This window comes from Myotis yumanensis, unplaced genomic scaffold (assembly GCF_028538775.1).
Source record: "Myotis yumanensis isolate MYYU_CA2020_CCGP unplaced genomic scaffold, mMyoYum1.0.hap1 SCAF_6, whole genome shotgun sequence".
Classification (NCBI taxonomy): Eukaryota; Metazoa; Chordata; class Mammalia; order Chiroptera; family Vespertilionidae; genus Myotis; species Myotis yumanensis.
The window spans coordinates 10,645,302-10,672,826 of NW_027223757.1; the positions used below are offsets into that span (position 1 = coordinate 10,645,302).

At 35.8% G+C, this 27,525-nt stretch overlaps 2 protein-coding genes across 4 annotated transcripts in view; one reads left to right on the forward strand and one right to left on the reverse strand.

The window, feature by feature from the left end:
• The window catches only part of COL10A1 (collagen type X alpha 1 chain), a 31,686-nt gene extending 24,297 nt beyond the window's left edge, over positions 1–7,389 (reverse strand). Inside the window, exon 1 of the mRNA XM_070417503.1 lies at positions 7,325–7,389. The gene's annotated coding sequence lies outside the window, so the exon portion shown is untranslated. The remainder of the gene's footprint in view (positions 1–7,324) is intronic.
• Positions 1–27,525, forward strand: part of NT5DC1 (5'-nucleotidase domain containing 1) — a 101,671-nt gene that overhangs the window by 43,469 nt on the left and 30,677 nt on the right. The gene's annotated exons all lie outside the window — the stretch shown is intronic.

The window sequence follows — 27,525 nt, forward strand, 5'->3', positions numbered from 1 at the left end:
ATATAGTAAGGAGGTGGAAACTATAGAATCTTATATTCCATTTGATTGGGGGAGTGGGAGAGAAGGAAGGTCTTACGCTTGGTCATTTGAAGGTTTGTGGCTCCATTCATTAAGACTTCGGGTAGCCAAAACCGGTTTGGCTCAGTGGATAGAGCGTCGGCCTGCGGACTGAAAGGTCCCAGGTTCGATTCCGGTGAAGGGCATGTACCTTGGTTGCGAGCACATCCCCAGTAGGAGATGTGTGTGAGGCAGCTGATCGATGTTTCTCTCTCATTGATGTTTCTAACTCTCTATCTCTCTCCCTTCCTCTCTGTAAAAAATCAATAAAATATATTAAAAAAAAAAAAAGACTTCGGGTAGAAAAAAATGAGCAGGTCTTTCAAAGATGATGCTTGCATTTTTGAGCATGTAAAGTTGGAAGTATCTGTTGGATTTCAATTATTTGTTTGACTTTGTACTAGTATGAGTTTCAAAGAGATCTGGTATGGAGGTAATGGACTTGGAAGGAACCATCTATAGATGGACATTGAAGACATGGAAGCGAACACAGAGCACAGACAAGGCTAATGTCACAGCTTTTTGTAAACATTGTACTCAGATTTCCGACCCCATCTCCAGCTGTTTCTCCCCATCTTCACATGTAAACTCTGTTGTAACTGTGGCAGAAATTACTTGACATTCTCTTAATGTGCCTTATCCTTTTTCCTTTGTCTTAATACACGTTGATCAGTGTTTTCGTACCCCCTGCCCATTTGGTGAATTTTATCCTCCAAAATTTAGCTTAAGTAACATCTCCAGGAAGCTGTCATCAGGTTTAAGCATTCCTCTGTCTCTGCTCCCACACTGCCTTATGATAGTACTTACTACGGTATTTTCTGTGACTTACATGTATGTATAGTACCCTTCCCACTAGACTGTGTCTTCTATAGGCCTAAGACATGTGTTGGCAAGTTTAGGGTCAAATTTACTTATTTGTTAAGATAATAGAATTTTGGGTAGAATGTTTTATAATTATATGGCTCATTAAAGTATAATAAAAATAACTTTAAAAATGATTAGCCATGTTAATATTTACATGACTTTTTAAAGCTTCACTAAGAAAATGCTTCTGGGTTCTTGATTAAGCTCTGTGAGCTCACCAGAAAAAAGAAACCGTAAATTTAAACAACCTTTAACACCCCTCCATGCTGCTAGTCTTATTTTTATAGTATAGTAAAATACAGAGAAATGATGGCTTTATACTTTACCACTAGATGGCTGAATTACATTGCTTTTGGAAAAGAAGTAAAATCTTAATCATTCAAAGCAGCCTAATATGTGGCATTTGACAAAATGTGTCTGATATTTAAATATATGCATTTGCACATATATGTGCACACATATATACCCCACATAAATAATTTAATATTTGAATAGTCACGTTAATTGGATTAAGAATTATTTCTGAAAAAGTTGTAAGAATTATAGCCATGTATGTTTTTTGCTTTGATTTATAAGATATGTTACATTTCCATAAGACATATAAAAGGTCAGTATATTTTAAAATTGTATTCTTGCATAGAATATCTATAAACATCAGCTCTAAAGTTTCACAGATACCATGAGGGTGAATTTAGCTCTGTTAGGAAACCGATATCTGTGTCAGATGAGTACATTTACTTTATCTTTCAATACAGTTTTGTAGAATCTCTGTGCAGTTAGAGTTCAAAATGAAATAAAAAGTCAATACTCTATTTTGTCATTTAGATTTTAAGTTGTAAACCATTTTGCTCCAGTTTTCAAATCTCCTTGAATCAACTCTTGGTCATGAATGCCTCTATTTTTGGTCAGGCTTCAGGAATATATAAAGTTAAACCACATGAACTTGCCACTTTCATTTATCAGAAACAGTCAAATATCAGCAGTTTCATGATTTTCAACTTAATGACTTTTTTTAGTGTTTTAGTCATTTTGTTTCTTACATCGCAATGAACTGAATAGTTCCTGCCATATGAGGGCGGTTGAGTTTGGTGAGCAAAGGTTTGACCTGGACGGGATTGTTTGCCTTGTCTGTAGGATTTTGTGGGGGATCCATGCACAGAAATGCAGTGTGGCAAAGTAACCTTCAGGGTAACGATAGGTCTTAGTGAATGCCATTTCAGTGTAAAGGTGTCTGTGTTGCACTCAGAAAATGCAGGAGCGTCATTTAAACTAGGATGTACAATAATGTCTCCAGGGCATATCTCTAGGCTTCTTTTGGTGACGTGCTAGTTGAAGTGATTGACCAAAAAGATGTTAAATCATGGGTCTCAGATGAACATTTGTTTGTATGTACTTTTCTGCCTTGAGCGAGTGTTAATTTCATTTTTGGTTACTTAGTGGTAATGCTAACATTTAAAATATGTGAAATTTAAACATAATTGGTAAATTTAATATTTTAAGAAAACAGCAAAACATCTGAAGGGATGTTTGGGGCTAAATTAAAAGTTGCTTGTCCCCGGGGTCTTGATCTCTTTCCATTCCAATATCCTACTACCACCCACGCTAATCCAGTTTCCTCTCGGGGAGGCATGCTTTTTTCATCAATTCAAAAATAAACAAATCATTACTTGTTTACTTTCCTGAACTCTGACAACAGATTCACCCAGACCTGTACTCCTTGCTACGGGTGATCTTACCCATGTTTTGGAATTTTTATGTCAACCTTATTTTAAGCCTTCCAGCAAAATGTTGATTTTTTTTAAAATACACAAAATTTTATATTTGCTTTTTTAAAAAAAAATTGTATTTGTTTTGTGTGTGTGTGTTTTTTAATGCGAGAACAGTGAGGTAATATAACGGTTTGAAAGTGTTCATGGTGTTTATTTGGTAAACTTACAGGTTACTTTAATTAGGAAAGGAAGAGGTCCTCTGAGAGAAATATTTGGCTGCTTTTAATGGTGGAATTAAACAATTTCTTATTTGCTCTGTTTTATTTCATTCATCAGATAAAATAAAGCAATGTTTGACTATTTATGCCTCAAGATTAACAATTAGGAGGTGCTTCTTAGCAGAGACATGTTACTATGTTTTTTGACTTATCACTAATGTCTTGTACATGAGGAAAAGAATGAATTGTTTTGGAGAAAATACAATATTTCCTTATGAGATAAAAATAGAAAGCATCATTGAGGATTAAAAAAATTACAACCACATGGTTTTTTATCTGTTTTGTTTTTACTCCCTGTGCTGATTTGAATTGAGGCTGTTCGACTAGAACTTCATTTTGACAGGAAGTTTATAGACTTTATATGTGGCCATCTGAATAAATATTGCATTGAAATATTTCTCCATTTGAATTATTTAGGATTACAAATATTTAACATGGCTGTAGCTTACTAACTTCTTCAAATTGCTCCAAAGATCTGGGATAATCTGAGAAAAATAACAATCTCTCTTACTGGGAATAATTTAGTTAGCACTTTATAGTATTAGTTTTTATTGTAGGTTCTTGTCACTCATCAGCACAAGCACTCCTCCTGAAAGTCAATGCCTCTTACTAGATCACCTAAAGGACCATTGTAAATCAAAATTTGCCCAAGACCATATTTTGAAACTAAATAATATAATACATTAAATCTAGTTTGAGAAATTTGAACATGTCCTTTACAAAGCTAAAGTGAACAGTTTAAAATGTCTTTGAATCGATCAAAAATTGCAAATATATTTACCTATCAGTATTCTACCCATCAATGAAAGGACACATTAATGAGAGGGTATCCATTACAACACAAGTTATAAAAGGAAAAGATTCTAAGCAAGGCATTTGTTCATGTAAAAAGGGCTGGTTGAATAAGCTACAGTGTATCCACACAAATAAATAATATGGTTCTCTTTAAAATAGAGAGAATGAAGGGAGGGAGAGAGGGAAGGAGGGAGAAGATTTTTGTAAAAGCAGGATACTTCTAGGACTATATTCCAAGAAACCAGAAACACCAATCAGAAAGGATATATGCACCCCTATGTTCATAGCAGCACAATTTAAAATAGCTAAGATTTAAAAACAAGCTAAGTGCTCATCAGCAGATGAGTGGATTAAAAAACTGTGGTACATCTACACAGTGAAATACTATGCCGCTATAAAAAAGAAGGAACTTTTACCATTTGCAACAGTATGGATGAAACTGGAGAGCATTATGCTAAGCGAAATAAGCCAGTCGGAGAAAGATAAATATCACATGATCTCACTCATATGTGGGATATAATGATCAACATAATTTGATGAACAAAAATAGATCCAGACACAAATGGCAGGGCGGGGTGGTTAGAGAGCAACCAAAGGACTTGTATGCATGCATATTAGCATAACCAATGGACACAGACACTGGGGCGGTGGGGGCTTGCCCTGGGTGGGAATGGGGGGAGGGGGTCAAGGGGGAAAAAGGAGACCTATGTAAAACTTTAGACAATAAATTATTAAAAAAATAAAATAGGAACAGTGCAAATAAAATTTTAAAAAGCAAGATACAGAGCTGTATACATTTTATGCTATCTTTTATATAGGGTAGATAAGAAATATTTACAAACAAAAAAACACTGGAAGAAGATACCAGAAACCAATATAAGCAGCTACCTAAAGGCGTTAAGGATGGGGAATAAGTTAGAAAAAAGTTACATTGACTTAAATCAAGTTCAGTAATACACTACCTCTTGTATGAAATATCGTGATAGTGGTCAATGTACTCTTATATGCCTTTGCATAAAAACCTTGAGGTTATGTTAAGGTTGATAATATTTCTTTACTTTGAAGGAAAAAAAACAATATTAGTGGCCATTTGTTCCTGATCATCCTTCATTTTGGGGAGGAATAAGTAAAATAAAGAATCATATTTTCCATTTGACTCTTGTTTTTTTCGTGTAACATTTACTTTCTGTAGTGTTCCCCTCAGTCCCTGTCCTTCTAATTTGCTGACAAAATTAATGAGCTTTGATTTTTAAGGTTTGAAAAGAAACAGGTGGTCTCTGCTTTTCAATCCCAAAGTATTAAAATTGGCTTATTATAGTCTGTTAAGGATTACCATGCTATGTATAGTACAGAGTAGAGAGAAACGTGCCATGAAGAAGACATGGATAAAGTAAGGGAGGGGAGGTTAATATTTCCCCATTGGGAAAAGAGGAGGAGGGCGTAAGGAAGTCTGCCTGGAGGCGGTGGTAATTTAGAGTTGACTTAACAGATAAAGTAGAAAAAGAGGGAGAAGTCAGGTGGATGACACTAGGGATATTCTTATGACACTTTTATAACATTTGCTGTTAAAATTCAGTATATCTTGAATGAGAACATTTGAAAAGTTTATCAAAGCTCCATGTGGATGTGAAGATAATAGAGATTAGATGACAATAACTTTGTGCTTCAAGTCCTTTCCCCACCCCCACCCACTGTCATCACAACACCACTCTGGACACAATCCATCATGTTCTTCTCAGGCAGTTGATGCCCCTGGCCCCTGGTCCATGGAGGAGCCACGACTCCCTGGAAAGAAGGGTTGCTGCATCTTTCCCTATTACAGCTTGTTTAGTGTTTAGTTTTCTCTTTGCCTAAGTACACTCTATAACACTACTTTCCCTCTAAACAAATAAGATAGGGCCCTAACCGGTTTGACTCAGTGGATAGAGCGTGGGCCTGCAGACTGAAAGGTCCCAGGTTCGATTCCGGTCAAGGGCATGTACCTTGGTTGCGGGCACATCCCCAATAGGGAGTGTGCAGGAGGCAGCTGGTCGATGTTTCTCTCTCATCGATGTTTCTAACTCTCTATCCTTCTCCCTTTCTCTCTGTAAAAAAATCAATAAAATATATATATTTTTTAAAACAAATAAGATAGGAAAGGAGGAAAATTCACCTTGGGCTCCAGTTACCTGGATTATTTGGGGGTGGGAATAGGGAAAGCAAAACAAAACTTGTATGTATCCCAGATATTTTCTGTCCCAGATATTTTGCCTTTTTTCCTCAATCTCATGTTTTCTTGAATAACTTGGTTTAAAATGAGGGTTCCCCCCGCCCCCCAGTGTCTTAAATTTATCTAAGAGGTTCTGGTTCTGTAAAGCTGTCAAATTATGTAGGACCTGTCAGTTGTTACTGTAACCTGTTCAATGGAACTCTAGACAAATAACTTTTATGGGCTTCCACACTCATTTCAGTCCTTTGGCCACTGCTATCTTGGAAGCTTAAGACAGTGGGAAATGAATTGTGGGGACAGGTTCAAAGAGTCGAAACTATGTTGAAAAAGCTGCCTGCCAAAAACCAGTGTTGAAGTCTTAAAATGAAAATTTTTTTATTTGAAAAATAGTTAACAGGAGTTGTTGAAGAGATGAGTCCAAAGAGAGATCAAGTATATGTAAAACTGAATTTTTGTAAGTTACTCTTTTTCAGTAGACTATAACAAAAAAGCAAAATGAATCCTCAAAAGAAAGTATCTCCCTGCCCTCTCACATTTGGGCCCATTTTTTTTTTTTAACAAAACAAATCAAACCATTAGAATGGTGAAATAGTGAAAATGGGTGGGAAGAGGGAAATCATAAAGATTAGTAAAGACCAGTGGCTGACCAGACCCATCTATTGGGGGTCCTTGATTTGTCCATTTTTCAGACTAAGAGATGTACAGCATTCTTAACATAGAAAAACAACATGCCTTCATGTGTTACAAGAACATTCAGAGAAATGAAAAGCATAGATTTCAATTACATTTTTTTCATACTTTCCAATCTTTTCTTCCCCTCCTCTATGAAACAGTTCCCCTTTTAAAGAGTAAAATCATCACATGCTGGCATTGGAGCTCAAAAGAAGGCAATTCCTCTAAACTCCCAAGAACTTTCTAGTTTAACAGCTGGAATAAGTACAAATTGTTCTACCAAAGTTTTTATTACATAATAAGTCTAATTACCAGCACTGATGGTCTCCCATTGTTGGGAGATGCTTAGTATTATAAAAGTGAGTGCAGACCTGGGAGTGCTTTAAAAAAGATGATCATTTGAAGATGCATGGCATTTCAAACACTGGCTTTCATGTTCTGTGCATCTGCCCGGATGCTTTCCTCCTCCTCTTTAAATTGCCGATTCTGACATCTCTTCAAATCCAGAAAAAAATATTGAGTTTATAAATGATTTGCTTTTTATTTAACCATTGCTTTGTGAAGACAAAAAGCTACAAACACAATCTTATGAGAAACAAAAAAAAAGTATCATATTTTCTGTAAATTCATTTTATCTCTTCTGAGAAATTGTTTAAATAGTCAATGTTCATGCCCTGTTTTTCACCTCCTCACATTATTGGCCATATAAACCTGTTGTCACACATTTGCATTTCTCCTACCTGTATTTGCTGGTGCCTAAGTGCTTGTCGTTGGCTGCTCTTTAAAAGCCACTACTTTGTCATCGTGGAGGGTTCTTCAGTTACACACAGTCAGAAGCTCATAGATGCTGCCGGTAGTGATTCCAGGAAGAGTGAAAGCAGTTCACTGCTTACTTCCAGGAGCCTTTTGGGGTCGTTTTTGAACTTTATACCTTTTTTTATACAAAGCTCTGCTGAATCATATGCTGGCTACCAAGTGATGGTCTGCCTTCTGATTCATTTCCAGAAGAAAATAAATTTCTGTTGTTTTCCAGCAGCCGGTGACTTTCTGAGACGTGAATGGGGGCTGGGAAATTCCATTTTATTTGATCCCATGTGTTAATGCAAGAATGGAATGACACCTTGGCAAGAACACTTGCATTGGGATGGCTCACAGAACAAATCCTTCAGTAGTTTTAACTAATAAATCTAAATGATGTGTGCATTTTAGGAGGAAAATTTCTTTGTATCTACCTACTACTAGCAATGTTAGGGAGTTAGAAGACTGGCTTCTTATGCTCTTCTTTTGGGATCAGTGATATTTTTTTAAATACACAATTATCTCTGATTTTTTTATACCTTTATTGATTTTTATTTTTATTCTCTTACTCCTTTTTAAAATTGACTCAGCTGTGTGTTTATTCTTATTGAAAACCAGTGAAACATGTTCTTTTCTTTCAAGAGATAAGAGACTTGATACTGATTCATCAATCCTGCTCCTTTTTTTTCTCCCATGCTTTTTCCTAATTACCCAGATTTGACAATTTATACATATATGATTATTGATTTTTCTACCCATTCCCTTGTTCTTTATTTCCCCTAAGTCAAAATATACTATGAATTATAGAATGCCCTAATGATTGGACACTCTTTCTCACCATCATAATGTCTGATTTTCTTAACATCATGTAAAGAGTTAATTTACCAGTTTACTGAATCTTTGTGCCAAAGCTCTGCCCTGGAGTGTATACCACACAGGTGGCTTTTCTACATGCTGATCAATAGCAAGCCCTCTTACAACCAGGTCAGTAATGTATTTAGAAAGTAATTCAGTTATAATCTAAATCCATGAGAAACTTTTACTAAATTTCCAAAGGGACCTCCTTTTTTCTTATTATATCTAATAGATACCTAAATATGTAAAAAAATAAAAATGATTTCCCTAAGTCAGTTTCATCAGGGTGGATTCTATTTAAAGATGAAAGGGCTGAAATTCTTAAATATGCTAGTTCTAACCTTGAAATGAGAATAATTTTATTTACCAAACTTGAAATGAGGAAAAAAAAATCGTTCTCATTTGCATTTGAGCTGATGAATTATCTTGGCTCTCTTGTCTTTGAAAATTTTGTTGATTAAGTAAATTATTTGGGAGCAACTACTGTGTGCAAAGTTATATGCTGAGCATGCTATAGAAGTTAGAAAGATGGTTAAGAAATATTTCTTGCCGTCAAGAAAATTAAATCATCTTTTATAGGCTGTTATCGCTGATGATTTATGTATGAGTAATAAAATGCATCAGATGTAAAAGTGATACACTTTGTACTTTAAAAGCATTTGCAGACTTGATGAAATTCAAACATTTTATAAGTTGATGTGTGCTGCTCTTTCCTTCTTAACCCCTCTACCTCCCATCGGTTTCTAAGTTGATTTGTTTTTAAACAATATTTGTCCTCAGTGTCTTGGAAAGTGGAACTTTCTTAGAAGACAAAAATCTATGACCGTTGTTGAGAAATTACCTTGCATGGCCCCCAAGTTGTGATGAATATATATGATTATTTAGGTCAACTGAGATGTAAAAAAATTACTCTGTGTATCTGGTGCTTGTTTTCTGTAAATGGTTTTATTTCACCTTCCTTCATTCTTGAAGGATATTTTCTGTAGGGATAAAAGTCCAGGTTAGTGGTTATCTTCTGCACTATCTTCCACATTCTGTTGTTTTATGTTGAGAAGTCAGTTGTCAGTCTAATTATCCTTTAAAGGGTAATCTGTTTGGTTCAGACTACTGTGAAAAATTTCTGTGTTTGGTTTTTAGCCATTTAAAAAATAATGTTCCTTTGTGTAGTTTTCTTTTTCTTTATCCTTCTTGGGATTTGCAGGGTTTCTCAAATGTGTGCTTAATACCATTGATTGATTTTTGAAAAATTCTGAGCCATTATCTCTAAAAATATTGTTTTCTTTTTCTTCTCTCTTTCTGGAATTTCAGTTACACATATTTTAAAAGACATAGATATATTTACTGATCCTTTATATCTCTTACCCTTTTTCAATATTTTCTCTTGTTGTCTGTTAGTTTTCTTCTGATCTGATTTCTAACCTCTTTTTATCTCTTTAGCTGAATCTAGTTTGTTTTTAAGTCTATTATTTAAACTCTTAATTTTGGTTACTATATGTTTTAGATTTAGAATTCTATTTAGTTCCTTTTACATTTTGTAGTCCCCTGAAAAAAAACCTTAACTTTTATCTTGTAGCTCCTTGCATTTATCATGGATAGATGAAGACTGTAGTTAAAGTCTGTCTCACTATGCCATAGGAGCCCCTGTGCATCAGGTTCCATCATCTGTTCTCCCTCTTGTGTACTTGGTTTTATTTTGTTTTCATGTTATATTGACTCTTTGTGGACCTGATTTTTTTATTGATATCAGCTATTCCATTTTAAAACAATTATAGGGGAATGTTGATGTTAGTTTTCTACAGAGAGAACTTACCTTTGCTTCTGGCAAGCAGCCAGGGCACTGGCAGTCTGGATCATCTGATAGAAATAGTTCCTATTCCTACAATTGTTGTGAATATAAAATTAAATAAGAAATATATATAGTGCCTAATTTGTAGTAAATAATAAAACACTAGTCATTTTGTTATTATTATCTTTAAATTCTGAAAAGGGTTGATGTCCAGAAACAATTAAATCATTCCTATTTCTCGGGTTGTTGAGAATATAATGTTAGATGAGAAATGTATGTAAAGTGCCTGACTCATAAAGTGAGTGGTATACTTTAACTGTTGTGTTTTTAAGTTACCTTGAAAAATCTGAAAAGGGTCTGTATTCAAAAGCAATTAAGAACTCTTTGTGGATAGAGTCATATTTCTTAGCAAAAACCAAGCCCTAGCTTTTGCTGGACCTCACGCTCCCAAAATCTAGCCTTACTAACAGCTTGCGTGCTGTTTTCCAGTGTACTTCATAGTATATTGTGCCTCTCAGTTGATCAGCTTGGAAAATACTGCACTTCCCACACATCCTTGCCTTCCCCGCCCCCCCTGCTCCCCCCTCCCCCCCCAGTATCCTATCCTCATCTATCAAGGCCAACAAACTCCAGCTCAAGGGTCACCCCTCTGTGAGGCTTTTCCTAACACCAGCTCTGTCCCACCTAATTCTGTGACCGACCCCGCCCTTCACCCTCTATGGCCTCATTTTAGCCTATTATTATCTTACCACTCTTCCTTGGACTTGGTTCACGGGGTCTGTCTCTCTTTACTGGCCTATAACATCCTTAAAAGTAGTGAACATTCATCTTTTCCTTTGATCCCCAGCACAATACTTGACCCATTGTAGGTGTTCCATAAGCGATTGCTGAACCAATTAATGCATGTGTGAATGAACTGTTAATGTAATTGTCACCACTGTTATGGTTTCACATATTTTAATGTTTTAATCACTTGATGTATTTGTTAATTATTTGCCAAGATGATTATTTTACAGAGTACAAGTCATCAGATCAAGTTAGTGTGTGTGTTTTGCTCTGGCTTAGAAGAACCGTTCTTTGTTAAAGGGATTTGAGACCAGGAATTACAAATAGACACTGTTCACTTACAAATAGACACAGGGTCATTTATAGTCTAGTTATCAGAAATTTGGAATATACTTTCTAAAAAAGTTAGAAAGACACTGATTGAAGGCTGCAGTGTCTGAAAGGAGAAGTTATGTTGTGGAAAGATGATGAAGGAGAAAGAGAGCTGGGTTCTTGCCCTCACACTATCACTCTTATCCAAACCCTGTATGAATTTAAACAAATATTGGGCTTTGGTTTTTTCCATCTGTAAATCAAGGTGATTATGAATTAGTTAAAAACGTCTTAACCTTTTGTAAATTTGTGAACCCTTTCAAGTGTTTATTATTTTTATGTGTTAAGGCATCAAAAATAGTCAAGAACTATTTTCATGTCTGGGTGTTTAGGATTCTTGCATTTTGACCTTTAGGAAAATCTGCTTTCTTTGTTCCTGTTTGGTTTCTAAATGATGAGATAGGAAAGAATGTGTCAGGGTTCTACTTGCAGGCATTTTTCTACAATCTCTCATTGAAGATGTAGATAGCCACTTAGAATAAAATCATCTTTTACATTGTTTCTTTTAACATTTTTTTCCTGAAATACCAGAGGAAATCTTGATTTGTTATATAAGACATTTGATCAGATGAATACAGTTCACAAATACAATTTATTTGGGGTGGACCTATAAGATTAGTCATTTTTACATACTCTCATAATTTTCTCAAGTTCAAAATTTGTGGTTCTTATGCATTATCTCTTTTTTGGTGGTTCATCATGTGAATAAATTAAACACAATCTACTCAAAATAACTGAAAACACTATGTAAGTGTCCAAACCACGGTGCCTAGCAGTGTCCATCTAAGTAATAAACTGTACCTGTGTCAGAGGCTGCTCATTACCCTCCCTAGAAGTACACATCAAGGCTCTCAACATTTTGTTTTAAAAGGCTACAAAATTAAAACTTAAAAATTAGGAAGAAATTGGCACATTTGCTTTTAACAACCTGAAACTGAAATACCTGCATCCATCTGGGGTGGTGGCCAGATGATGTGCAGAAGTAATGAAAACACAGAAGGTGTGTTCTACCTGCATGATTTTTGTGCAACAGAAAAGAATATTATAGTGATGTTGTATGAGAGGATAGTCAGTCTGAACAGTAAGCCTCATGCACATGACGTGTTCCATCCAAACAACAGTGACAGGGAAGATGCACGAGGGCAAGTATGCTTCTCAAAACCGGACACAGGTCAGAGAACCCACTTGGTCATCAGTGTTACTGGACATATTACTTTTGGTTTTTAGTTTGTTTTCTGTTGGTTTATAAACTTTTTGGTTTGGAATAATCCCTGGATTTACAGAAAAGTGACAAAAATAATATGGAGAGATCCTGTGTGCCCCTCATCCAGTGTCCTCTAACATTAACATCTTCCATGGCCATGATGTCAAAACCGAGAAACCAACATTGATTGGTACATTACAATGAATTAAACTCCAGACGATCTGGATTCCACCAATTTTTCAACTAATATCCTTTGCCTGTCCCAGGAATCCATCCAGGATATCACATTGCATTTAGACATCATGCCTTATTATCAGTCTCTTCTGGTTTGTTACATTTCTCATTCTTTTCTTATTTCCCATGACCTTGGCAGTCTTGAGGAGTACTGGCCAAGTATTTGGCCAAATGTTCCTCCATTGTCTGATGTTTTTCCCATGATTTGACTGGAGTGATGGGTTTGGAGAAAGACTCTCACAGAGCTGAAAAAGTATTCTCATCACGTATGAGGCATATGTGCTATCAGTATAATGTCACTGATGATGCCAACCTTGGTTACCTAAACAGCATAGCATTTGCCAGGCTTCTCTACTGTAAAGTTACTATTTTTCTCCACTTCATATTCTGTTCTTGAAAGCAAGTTTCTAAGTCCAGCCCTCGGTCAAGTTAAACTCCCCTGCTTGGAACAGGGGAGAATAACTTGTTTGGAATTCTTCTATAAAAAAAACATTGCAGACAGATTCTTTTGACCAGTGTTAGACTCTTCTCCAGTGTTAATTCTATCCCTCTGTTCTGAGGCAAAACATGATATGCATGTTCAATGAAATATTCAACTCAAATTATGCCCATGACTAGATTCAATATATCTTTTGTCACTGATTATAAAATTTAGAGTGTAAATGTTAAGTGAAGAAAGTATTCCTTATTCTTGCTTGCTTTCATGATAAAAGTAATGAAAAATAACAACTGGTATGGAGAATAGACAGACAAGAGAATTCTGGCTTTTTATGATTTTTCAATAAGGTTTTTTTGGTTTGTTTTCTTTTTGTTTTTAATGAAAACCATCTTGAATTTTTATCCAGATAAAATTATCCCTGCTTCTAGCTCCCATAACTTTTTTTTCTTTTTCTATTGCTTTTGTTGTACTCAGTTTTAAAGGATATGGTCACCAGTTCTACCACTGCTTTGCAGCCTGCTCGTAACATAAGGTTAATTGAGTCTAGCTGGATTGTTAATATTGTTGCCTACATCCTCTACAGAGACCATGTTAGAATAGCATAGGGTTTTTGTCGTTTTAAAGATACATCTAAAAAAGTTGGGTTTTGTAAGAAACTATTTTGATCTCCTCCTAATGGTCATATTGTTGAATGACCACCGTAACTATAAGGGACACAGAATATTTCCATGAGCAGGATTTTGTTTATTGTTTAAAACATTAATGAATTGGTTTAGTTGATAGACTTTAGAAATTTAACTTTATTGAAGTGTAATTTATCCGCTATAAAAGGTGCATATTTTGTGTATCGTTTGAGGAGTTCTGATATATGTATACATTTGTGTAACTGCCACCCCAGTCAAGGTATAAAACATTTTCAGAAAGTTTCTTTTTTTTTTTTTTTTTGGAGTCAGACCCCCCAGACATCCACTTTCCCACCACAGGAAAAGAATGATGTTATTTCCCTCTTTGTTCTGATAGTATAAGTTAATTTTAGAAAAACAGTTATTTTCTATTACTTGCATATATTTTCTCTAGCTGCCTTCATGACCTTCTCTTTATATTTTCTTTTTGACCATTGGACTATGATGTGTTAAATATTGAGTACTTATCTCGCTTGGTGTTTTCTGAGTTTCTTGGATCTATATTTGATATCTTCCATTAATTTTTGGAAAGTTCTTGGTCAGTGTGTCTTCAGATATTTCTTCTGTCTCATTGCCTCGCTCTCCATTTTCTAGGGCTCCAATTACATGTATTTTAGACCATTTGATAGTTTTCTGTAGCTTTTGGATGCTCTGCTTCTTCTTTCCCCACAGTATTTTTTTCTCTTTGTGTTTCAGTTTATTGACCTTTCTTTAGGTTCATTGATATTTCCTTAAATGAGTCAGGAACTGATAAACCCACCAAAGGACTTCTTCATCTTTGATATTGTCTTTTTAATTTCTAGCATTTCCATAGTTTCCATTTCTCTGTTGAAACTTCCTAGCTGCTCATTTATGTTGTTCACCTTTTAACAGTTTTGTCCTACTTATTTTTAACTTCCAACATCTGGATCATCTTGTAGTCTGGTTCTCTTGATTGCTTTATCTCGTAGAGTGGGTTGCCTGGAGCAATTTTGTTTGTTTCCTGTGCGAATCCTGTAATTTTTGATTGACTGTTAGATGCATGAACTTTAAAGACTAAGGCAGTACTTACACTTCAAAATGGGATTGCCCTTTTTCTCGTGCTAGTAGTGTGTGGGCTTGAATCAGTCTATTCAGGAGCTGAGCTGGATTGGGGTTTTGCCATGTTCGGTGGACCCCAGACTTCCAGTTCTCCTAGCACTGAGCTATCATTGCCTGGTACATAGGGTTACTATACTGGAGTGATTTCGTCGTAATGCTGCTCCACCCTCAGCTTTCAGCTGTCCCTGCCCGTCTGCACCACAGAGAGAGTATATCTCCACACTCTTTTAAAAATATATTTTATTGATTTCAGAGAGGAAAGGAGAGGGAGAGGGAGAGGGAGATAGAAACATCAATAATGAGACAGAATCATTGATCGGCTGCCTCTTGCACGCCCCCAACTGGGGATCAAGCCTGCAACCCAGGCTGTTGCCCTTGACCAGAATCAAACCCAGGACCCTGCAGGCCAACATTCTATCCACTGAACCAAACCGGTGAGGACACACACTCTTGCTCTTTCCCCAAGAGAAGACTGCTCCTAGCTGCTTGTACTGTCTTTGTCTCTAATGTTCACCCACCATCTAACATTCAGTCAACAATTACAGGATTCACACATGAAACAAACAAAATTGCCCCAGGCAACCCACTGTTAAGAGATAAACTAATCAAGAGAACCAGACTACAAGATGATCCAGATGTTGGGACTTAAAAATAACTAGGACCAAACTGTTAAAAGGTGAACAACATGAGCAGCTAGGAAGTTTCCATGAGCAGCTAGGAAGAAGCCGATCAATGATTCAGTTGATGAGATGCCATAGGAACTTAACTCTTGTTTGCATCAGTCAGCCTGGGGTAAAACTGGTTTTGTTATATGTCATTTCACTTAAAATCACAGAACCTACCAGTGATGTGAACTGAAGACTTACTATACCTGGCAGAGGCCTGTGGAAAACCTTGTGAGTGCAGAGACCCCTCGTGTCCAGTGCTCTCAGCTATTTCAGACTGACATGCTATCCCTCACGTGGCCTCAGGCAGGTTTTTACATTTTAGTGGCTATCGTCTTACCAGCTGTGATCATGGCTGACCCTTTCCCTCCAATGCCACAGGGAGCTCATCCATGTGGCCTGTGCCCAGCCTCTGCTGAGTCTTAAAATTCCCATGTTGTGGGACAGTGACTTCACAGACAAGATTGTCTTTGCATTTGGAGCCCCTCCAGATTTAAACCCAACCAGCGAGCCCACAGCTAAAACCAGAGCTCATCTGGTTTCTTCTCGCCTGGCAAACTGCCCATCTCGGTGAGCCCGCTTCTCCAGGCTCACTGACTCGGCCAAGATATGAAAGTGGCCTCTTCCTGTTCAGTCGCTTGTCATTGTTTTTGTGTTCACAGCTCTTCTGTGGTTTTAAAGAACTGTGTGTTGTTGAGGTTCATCTGGGGGTTTGTTGTGCTCTTCATTCAGATCAGAAGCTCGTTGGATTTTCAGAATCTGCTGTTGATTTTTCAGCTACTTCATATTCTGCCTAAACTTTTTCTACTAACGATACCCATTTGCAGATTATATGAGTTGTTAGAAAATACCTTCTCAGTGTTTGTGGAGGAACATAAAATTCGTTTTCTTCTTAGAATTAGGTAGGAGCTCTCTGATGAATAAGCAGTTGCAGATTTTACAGTGTGTGGAGGAAGAGCAAGAATTTTACAGATTTAAGCACAGTAGGCATAGTGAAAAAAGGGCAGTACTCTCTCGTCTATGCTATTTTTTGCAACTTCTCCATAGTTTCTGCCTCTATATTTTAACTGATCGATACTGCTCAGATATTCATAGGAAAATTAATTTATTATGCCATATTCTACAATATTACTTTTAGTTTTTACTTCCTTTTTTCACTAAAGTAATCTGTAAGAAGTAGTTTTGTGGGGATTTTTTGTTTGTTTGTTTGTTTGTTTGTTTAGGCAGATTTTTTTTCCTGGCCATTTTTATCCCTAAGCTTTGGGAGTTAACGGAATTATAGCTTTTTATTCATTCTTTCTTGTATGTTTTTTTAAAAGCAACTTATTAAAGGAAAATTATATATATATGAATCCTCATAGATCTATACTAGACATTATAGTGCAGGTATAATAGGGATATGAATGAAAGTTCTCTCACCATGAAGTATGAAGTTCTCATGTATAATGTAGTTTCTGTTAAAATATGTAGAATAACTGCAATATAAATACTACTGTTTCACAGAATGAGTTCATGCATAAGACTGTAAAATTGTCTTTTATTACATGAGCTTTTCATTTCCAACAAATTCTCAGTGCAAATAATTAAATTTTGCCTCAGATTATATTCCTTTGCTATTTCTCTTGGGTTTATAACATTCATGACATACTTTTCAATTATCTGTGTTTTCATTCAAGGGCGTTACAGACTTTAAGGGAAAAACTGGATAGACTATATTCAAAAACAGATGCTGCTGTAAGATTTAGACTTTATTATTTCTGTGATTGAAACTCACAATCTCTAAATATTATAAATGGCTTCCATCTGTTTCAGTATAAAATGGGTTAAAAATATATTAAGAATATAAATTTGCTAGTTACATAAGAAATTCATTGCTAAATTTAAAATGTTTGATTTATTTTAAGATAATCCAACAGATGTATAGGAGATATTTATAGATGAAAGATTGATATCTGTAAAAGCTGAGTGCTGGGTGTAGCAATTTATCATACTGTCTTCCCTGCTTATGTATGTCTGAAAACTTTCATAATAATTAAAATATAGTATCAACTTTCAAAATTGGAGATAAATATCAAAAACATTAGATGTTTAAATTTCTATGTAAAAATATAAGGTAGTATAGATATAAAAGAATCATAAAAATATTGGCAAACTCAATATATAAAAAGAATATATAGAAGTATATAAAAGTTACTCCCTGCCCAGAATGCAATATTGGTTTAACATTAGAATAATTTAGTTCATGACATTATCAAGTTAAAGATGGGGTCATGAGATCAGTAGATTCAGAAAAATTCAGTCAGTAAAACTCAGCATCCATTAAAAAATTTTTTAAATCTTAGGAAACTAGGAATAAAAGAGAACTTCTTGAATCCCATTATGGGATATCTCCAAAGCTTCATGCTCTTGGTGAAAGTGTTTTATTTAAGACTGGGAATAAGACAAGGAGGCTTGCTATTCCCCAGTTTTCCTCATTATACAAAAATCAATTGTGAATCCAGCTCTCAACACAATCAGTTAGAAACTAAAATATCCTTGCAGTAACATCACAAATTATCAGATATCTAGGGATAAATGTGCAAAGCCTGTTGCAAACTTTTTATGCAGAAAACTATAAAATATTATTGAGAGAAAATAAAAGAACACTTAAATAATTGGAGAGCTATATCATATTCATAGATTGGAAGACTCAATTGTATTCCTTTGCTATTTCTCTTAAAGATGTCTTTTCTTGAATTAATCATATAAATTCAGTGCTATTTGAATCAAAATTTTGACAGGTTTTTACAAAAATAGTACTGACCCCTAGCCAGTTTTGCTCAGTGGATAGAGCATCAGTCTGCAGACTGAAGGGTCCTGGGTTCAATTCTGGTCAAGGGCACATGCCCAGGTTGTGGGCTCAATTCCCAGTGTGGGGCATACAGGAGGCAGCAATCAATGATTCTCTCTCATCATTGATGTTTCTCTCTCTCTCTCTCTCTCTCCCCCCCCCCCCCCCTTCCTCTCTGAAATCAATAAAAATACATTTAAAAGATGAAAGAAAAGTTCTGCTTCTTGCTCTGGTCAGTAGGTACATGAATGTTTCTAATATTTCACCAAAGTATAGATTTATGGTTTTTGTGCTTCTATGTATATGTATATTTCTTACAATAATTTCTTTAAAGAGTCATGTACAGTTTCTGAATTAGGGTATAAAGCCTATTTCATAGCTAATACCTTGTTTTTCATTCTGTTTTGTTTTTATTTGTTTAAAATTAATTTAGTAGCCCTAGCTGGTGTGGTTTAGTTGGTTGAGCATTGTCCTATGAAGTCTAAGTTTGTAATTCCAATGGATAAATAAAACATTAACATTGATTCACACATTAGATGTTTACTTATTAAAACAGATCTTAAAAATGCAAGAAGTTGTAGCCTTGCATATTCTCAACTGAGAGCAAAGTCTTCACCTTTCAGTTTACTCATCATTACAACGGATTTTCCCCAAGATTCATTGTATCTGGTTGAAATGGAGTGTTTAGGAATACCTTTTCTACTTGAATTTTGCTCCTTTTTTAGTTTCACTCTTGAGAAATGTCTTTCAGGTGTAAATTAAACTTTACTTCAGTTAATTAGCTAGAACTTTTTTCTCTCGTAGACCACTAGAATTGTGTAATTGATTATGTATATATAGTTTCCTGATTTTAAGTGCCACTTAGCTCTGAGTCCAATTTATGACATACAAATAGTCCCAGTACTGCTATATGTCTGCACTTTTTATCCTCCTAGGATTGACATTTTACTCTAATGTTCTGTGGTTGTGATGTTTCTTCTTTATTTCTCTATCTTCTAAGCATTTTGTGCAAGTAATTCAGATTCTTTTTACATTAAGGAGAACAAATGAATGAACAAACGAATGAATGAATGAATGAATGAATGAATGTTGGATGACATTGACTTGAGTTATGAAACTGCTGATTCTTTATAGTTCTTGTGGATGAAATAAAGTTCAAAAGTTTAAACCAGCTATGCAGACTGTTTTTCTCTCCTTTAAAAGGGCTCTTGCTTGTCAAGTGGGAGTAAATATTTATAGTTGGCTATGGAAAAATGTTCTGAGGGTGAAGAAAATTATTTTAATAGAACTGTATTCTTAATAGGTGGTGGATAAAAAAAATCCATTCATATGCAGCAGGCTGGACAACAAAGTAATGGTAGGCAGCAGTTCTTTAGTTAAACGTTAAATGCTTATTAGTATCCAGTCAAAGGAAGTACATAATTATTTTATTGTACACCATGCTATATGTATGTAATTGCATGTTGAGATTTACTTTTCCTTTATCTGTTGAATTGCTGAAGCACTTTTGTTGAAATAAGATTTTAAAACATTTCAATCGAGAACTGAAATTTATGTTCTTTTAATAGTTTTCGGATAGTGGCAGAGTAATGTGAGCAGCATGATATAATGAAAACTGTATGGGCTCTGTTTAAATATGGGCAAATAATGTCATCCCTCCGAATCAACCTCAGGGCTCTTGTCAGCAGTCACAGGTATAGCAGTATGTGTCCCTGAGGTTACAATCGATGTGTTACTTGAGATGGGGTAGACAAAGTGCCTGGCATGTAGTATAGCTAGTCAGTATATGTTTATTTTCTTCTCTTCCTATCAACAGATTTTCAACAAGGGAAAGCTTAGCATTCTCTGGGGCAAAACAGTATTCTTTTAAACTATCTGTTTATTTTTGTCTTTTATTATTATGTGAAATATTGGGGTGTTTTTTTTCCTTGAAAAGAGGCTGTTGCCGCATAATGCAAGGAAGTAATTTCTGATGGTTCTTATTTGAAAGCGAAGAGAAACTTTTTTTTGTCAGTGGATGTAGAAAGAGAGGGGAAATGTGGAATATTATTTGGAGGAGGGTTGAGAGATGAGGGAGACAGTAGGTGAGATAAAGGAGTTATTGGCATTGTATCTTGAGGAAACAAAACATACAGCCCCCAATCCCCATCACATTAGTTGCTCTTTTTACCCAGCTAAATTTAAGTCAGAGGGAATACAAATGACAGTGGCTGTGGGGGTAAACAGTGCAGAAAGCTTCTACTTTTGCACAAGTCTTTGCTTTATTGGGTCTTGAATAAAATCAAACAGGAAAGACTTTAGACCTGCGAAGCTGCCAAAAATGTAGTGGTTTCTGGATTCCTGACAGCTGAACTGCCAGGATCTTGTGGTGTATAAAACAGCTGGAAAGAATCGTTCTGCTGAGGGGCAAGTGACAGGTCCGCTGGATTCCAGTAATCTGAGAAGGTGCCAGAGGCTCGCTCTGTGATTTCATTGGAAGGCTTCTGTGTGGGGCTTCTACATGGTCCTCATTAGGAGTTGCCCCTATTTATCTTAAAGACCAATCCAAGGAAATCCTAGAATTCCAGAACTGGGAGGAACTTGGGAAATTATCTAACTCCAGCTCTTTATTTTAAATGAGGAAACTGAGGCTCAGAGGCCTCAGAGTGACTTCCCCAGAATTACAGAGCAAGTTGATGTTAGAACTAAGGCCAAGACTTGAGTCTCTGAATTCCTCAGCTAAATGCTCATAGCAGGAGAAACCAATCTTTAAAAAATGTAATGTGTGCTTCTACCCATTTAACATTATTCAACTCCGCAAGTCAGTATCTTCAACTAGAAAAAGAAAGAAAATAAACAATTCCTCCCCTTCCTTCTGTAGTTTAGGAAGAATTTATACCTTTGACCCAAACTCCAGAAACCTTTGCTTCAAGATACAAAACAAGGAAGAGCATCTGAGGTTTTCAAAAAATGTTAACCTCGAGTAAACAGAGAACCCTGCTGTGCTTGCTGTGTGGTAGCTCCCACTGCTCTGGGGGAGGGGGATAGGAGAGGGTATATAAGTGTAAGTAATTTCTATTTAGTAGGTACTTCAAAAACATTTATTGAGAATTTATACTTCCTTGATAAGATGAAATTGCCTTCAGCAATCACTGTCTAAGTCAAAAAGATTTGTATGTATTTGATTAATTATACATAAGAATTCCCACATCTTGATTAATCACTGTGCATGATACTACCAGGTATATGGGATGAAATGCAGCAGATCAACGAAAATATTCCTGTTGCTAAAAATCATCTAAATTGTCTTAATATCTTTGTGTAGTAATGTAGATTATATAAATTTCTAGAATGAACACCTAAAGTTTGAAATGTTACTCCTAAAAAAATGTGTGTATTGATACAGAGAATATATATATATATATATATTCTCTGTATCAATACATACACATACATATACACTGAGTGGCTAGATTATTATGACCGGCCAGATTATTATGACCACCCCATCAGTACTTCATTGACACTCCCAAAAATACTGAATATTGGAAACTTCCTAGGCAAATACTCTCAAGGTTTTATTATTATTATTATTTGCATGACTAATTACTTCATTGTACTGATGGGGTGGTCATAATAATCTGGCCGGTCATAATAATCTAGCCACTCAGTGTATATATGTGTGTGTTTGTGTGTGTATATATATATACATATATGTGTGTGTGTGTGTGTATACACTGAGTGGCCAGATTATTATGACCACCCCATCAGTACTTCATTGGGCCACTTTTTGCCTTCAATACTGCGGCGATTATTCTTGGCATTGACTCCACGAGATGTTGAAAGGTGATGTGAGGAATCTGACACCATGCCTGATGAATAGCACTGTCCAGTTCTGTGAGATTTGATGGTTGTGGAACCAGCTGCCTGATGGCTCTTTTAACTTCGTCCCACAAATGCTCAGTTGGATTGAGATCTGGTGATTGTGGGGGCCACCTAAGCAAGGTAAAGTCTCCCTCATTCTCTTGAAACCACTCCTGCACAATACGAGCACCATGGTATGGCGCATTGTCTTGCTGGAAGAAGCCATCTCCATTGGGATATGCCATCAACATGATAGGATGAAGTTGATCAGCAACGATACTTAGGTACGTTGTGCTATTCAGACATTTATAATGGTCTGGCCCTCTAGCAACTTCAGTGTGAAATTATAGCTAATTTGCCTACAAACGTCAGGTGGTCATAATAATCTGGCCACTCAGTGAACATACGTATATACAGGGGTGGGGTTTATAGTTGTGAGTACGTGAAACAGGGTTTATTCTTGTATTATTATTTATTAATTTTGTATTATTTTTCATACAAACAACTATAAACCTACTTTTGCTCACCACTGAATTTGTATTCCCTGAAATTCAGACTCTCAGGTTCTCCTTGTTTAACATACTCACCAGCAAGGAAGCAGGAAACATTATCAGAAATAAATTCAAAGCAGTTTTGCTACTTGTGAACCATGTTGATTGCCCCCTTTTTTTTTTAAGACTTAATAAAGATGAGGTAGAAATTAACAAATATGGGGATGGGTATGTGGGCTTATGAAATGCATCTAATTAATCTCCCTTTGCCCTTTATTCAGATAAAAATGGATAATCATTAGTATAGTATTAATATCATGATAAGAATTGGTCACATGGGCATTCAGTGCACCTTGCTAGATAGATGTTTAAGACATGGATGTGAGTTTGACTTTACTGTGTGACTTTGGCAAGTCAATTAACCCCTGTAAATCTGCAATTGCTCATAGTGAAACATGAGATAAAGTCATATTGTTGTGAGATAATGTATTAAACATAGTGCCTAACATTTAGTGAGCTCAGTAAATATCAGCTAATATTATTATTGATGAAAAGGTATGATTCCCTTTTTGTATATAATCAAGTATTCTCATGAAATGCATTTCTGCTTTAGAGAGTTATATTCATTTCCCCCATCATTTTAAAAAGAAAAAAAAATGCCACTTGAGTCTAAGCATATACGAATGAAAGACTTGAAATGGACATTCCTCCTTTCTCAAATTGGAGTCTGTTTATATTAATATTGAATATTTAACTTAAGTGGGTTCTTGTTTTTTTTTTGTTTTTTTGTTTTTAAATATATTTTATTGATTTTTTACAGAGAGGAAGGGAGAGAGATAGAGAGTTAGAAACATCGATCAGCTGCCTCCTGCACACCTCCTACCGGGAATGTGCCCGCAACCCAGGTACATGCCCTTGACCGGAATCGAACCTGGGACCTTTCAGTCTGCAGGCTGACACTCTATCCACTGAGCCAAACCGGTTTCAGTAGTTCTTGTTTTTTTTAAAAAAATTTTTTCTGAACCATTTCCTTTTGATGGAGAATCAAAAATCAAATCTAAAAGAACAATGAAGAATTTTTATTTATGTGTATTGTAAAAGGTAAGCATGAAACAATTTTGAAATTAAATGTTTAGATATTTCCTTATATACCTATGCTGAGAGTATGAAGCCTCAACTAACTAGACCCCATCTGGTCCAAACACTAATATTTTGCATCTGTTTCTGAGGGCACATTTTCTCTGTTAGGAATTCCTCCTGGTGATAAAGGGAAACCTGCTTCTGTGTGCTCACACCACTGTAAGGTGAGCCTGCTTCTCTAGGCTCGACTTCGCCTATTCTTCACCTGGCGTTTTCTCCAGACCCCGTGCTCCTCCTGCATGGTTTCTGGTTGCCCTGGACCTTTCAGGGTCAATACTCAGAGTTGTTCCTGTGAAGCTATTTGTGTGAGATACACTTAGTTCATCAGAGTGTGATTGGAGTCATGTTCCGTTTTATATGAATGCTGCATTATTAAAGCTGTACATAATAACCCCAATGCCTCACAGACGTCCGTAATATTACTTGAGAAAGCTAGTGCTTATGATTCTTTGGCCTTCTTGACTATTCCATTTGTTATTGGAGCAGCTCTTTGTGTAATGGCCTTTTAGTTTATTTTGTGTTTTTCTCCTAATTCTGCCAGCTTTTCCATTGTTTATTTTACAAAAGTCTTTCCCCATAGAATCTAGTCATACTGTGTTGCTTTCCATAGGAGCATTGTAATTGATAACAAAACCTCTAAATCAAAAAACCATGATGTTTTACTCCTGAACAAAAAGCAGAAAGAGCCCATGTGTTAGGCAGCTGCGGTGGAAGCAAAGGACAATGGCCTTTGAAAAAGGAAAACCAGGTTTCAAATCTGGAATTCGCAATTTACTTGCTGTCTGATCTTGGCTGAATCTTTCAGTCTCTGATCTTAAGTTGCTGTATTTGTGAAATGGAGAAGATATTGTCTCCTTCACGGATTGAGAGCATAAAAAGTAAAATATGGGTAAGCAGTGTTTCATAAAGTGAAAGTACCAAATAAATGGAGCTTATTAATATACACGGAATACATCTCATCTCTGTGTTAGTGGACACATAAGCAAAAGGTTATATTTAAGTATTTAATATCAAAATAGTATTTTCAAAAGTTTATTTAAATTTTTTATTTTTACACGTTAGACCCAAATATATAATTTTGCTATAAAAATTTGATGATTTAATGAACAATAAAATAGTAAAGGCAATTAGAAATTCTTTTTTTTTAAAATTTTGTCTTTATTGATTAAGGTATTACATATGTGTCCTTATCCCCCCAGTGCCCCCCCACTCATGCCCTCACCCCCCTGGTGTCTGTGTCCATTGGTTAGGCTTATATGCATGCATACAAGTCCTTTGGTTGATCTCTCCCCTAGAAATTCTTGACAGAAATTGTACAATGATGTCATAGTCCAGTCACAATGCAACAAAAATGTGGCATGATTTTGAGCAGTTAAAAAAAACTAAGAAATCCATTTGACCTTTATTCTAGGAACATGCTGCTCTTTTGCGTGACCGTTCATAAAAATGGACCTCTGGAATTAGAAATGTAATTGTAACACATAACTTATTTCTGCTATGAATAATATTTATATGTCACCATACAGTAAACACAGATTATTTGCCTTTAATTTTTAGAAACACCTTATAAACAAAGCATAGAAGGGTTAGTTGATCATTTGAAAAATAAATAAGATGGCAGCCAGGGTTAGGCTGTAGAAGGAATTTGGAGAGTTGCGAAGGAGAGAGTCACTAGTAGCCTATTTTATGTTGTGAGGAGTTAAAAATTGATGGAGCATTATTAGAGCTTGAAGTGCATTATTTAAAGTAAAAAGTGATCAGTGAAAGAACAAAATTATGACTATAAATTTTGAAGAGGAAGGAGATGAAAAATAAAGGGTAATGAGTTAAGTAAATCCTTATTTTTTGGTGGGAAGTCCATAGATGTTGTTCAAAGCTTAGGAGCTGAGGATTATATTGTTTAGAGTTGTGAATGTAAATTATCAGAAGAATTATAGCAAATGACTAAAGATTGTGGGCTTTGAGAGCAGTACTGAAAAGGGGTATGTGTGAGGCTAGAACCTTTTCTTTTTTAATCACTGGAAGACATGCTTAGAGAGAGGGGAAGGGAGAACGCGAGTGAGAGAGAAATATCCATGTCAGAGAGAAACATCCATTGGTTGATCGGTTGCCTCCCAGCACACCCCAACCAGGGCAGGGCTAGAACCTATTTTCCATTGTAAGCAGTTCTGTGGTACTGTAGTAACATTTTTACCTTATACACATATTACTTTGATTCAAGGACTTAAAAATGTGCTAATAGCAAAAAGTGATGGATGGATACTATGGCATATCTCACCCAGACCCAAATCTAGATGATCTACTGTAATTCTTCAAGCCTGAAGGCATCTCACTTTCCTGTCATTTCTGCTTACCACTCCTTCTAAACTTTCTGTGTCCTGGCCTTATACCTGGTAGCATGGAATTTTTTTTGCTTTCCAGCCTAGGGTCAGCTTAATTCACACTATGTTTTATGTCATTAGTGAAAATTCTTAGTTCTCCTGTTCGCTGAAACATTAAGATAGTAAATTTCTATAAACCAAAATAGAGTCTGGGCAGGATTCAGGTGTACATTAGTAAGTGAAACCATGTATCAGTTGCTCAGAAAATGGCTTGCCTTATACCAAGGTTTTATACCAAGATCTTACTAGAAAAATCATGCAGCAGAGGAGGATACTGAATGTCCAAAATATTGGAAATTTTATGAAGCACTATTTTATTTCCTGTATATTTCAATTAAGTTTACCTTAAATTTTTATTAAATTAATGTTTTCCCTATTAAAGAGGTAGTGTACTAGTTCAGCTTGGACATACTCATTTTTTTAAGAATAGTTTATTACAACAATAATCCAAATATTCTACCTTTAGATATGACGACATTTGATATTTCCCTGCTTCCTTTTCCAAATGTACATAATCAGGGGTTAAACAGATGTCTGCTGAAATGTCTTTTGGAACAACATTACTGTTGGAAGAGGGCACATATTTAGAAAACAGTAGACTGTTGTTATTCAGCCAAATGGATTCAATGGCTAAGATTAAAAGTGTAGATGGCTTTAGATCAACAATCGTAACTAAGAGTGATTAAGCAGAGTTGATATGCACAGAGCAGACTGTGGCATCATGGATTGAGGGGGAAAAAAAGAAGTTTTTTCTAGCAATCACTTTAGGAGACATGGGCAAGAGTTGTTTGGAATCGTAATTTTGGACTGGAGAAGGTAGCGATGGGGAGAGATTTCCCACTCTAACTGTATTTGATTACAAGCATTTTGGTCACTTCTTCATTTATTCGCCCACCCAGTATTTCTTTCAGCACGGACTGTAAGATCATAGTTGGTAATGTGGGGATGTTAAGAGGATAAACTTAACCTTGTTGATCCCTCTAATCTCCTGACCTCGTGCCATCCCCAGAAGTCAGATTGTATGGCAAAAGGGCAGTTTCCTGTTCCTTGCCAATCATGTATTCCATAGCATCTGATTTCCTTGATGGCTTAGACCTCGAATCATCCAGCAACAGTTTCCAAGAATTATAATTTAACCGATAGATTATTTTTATTTTCTAAGTCCCACGTGTTATTTGCAAAATATAAGTCAGATTCTTTAAGTTCTTTAATATTTTTGCATTGATCTAACAACAGCAACAAAACAATGAGAAAGAGTCCAGTTAATAAAAACTGAAGCCTGTTATACTTCATAGTGCTTAAATATTTCCTCAGTGTTTTCCCCAAGCTATCAATCAAGCCACTGTTGGCAATT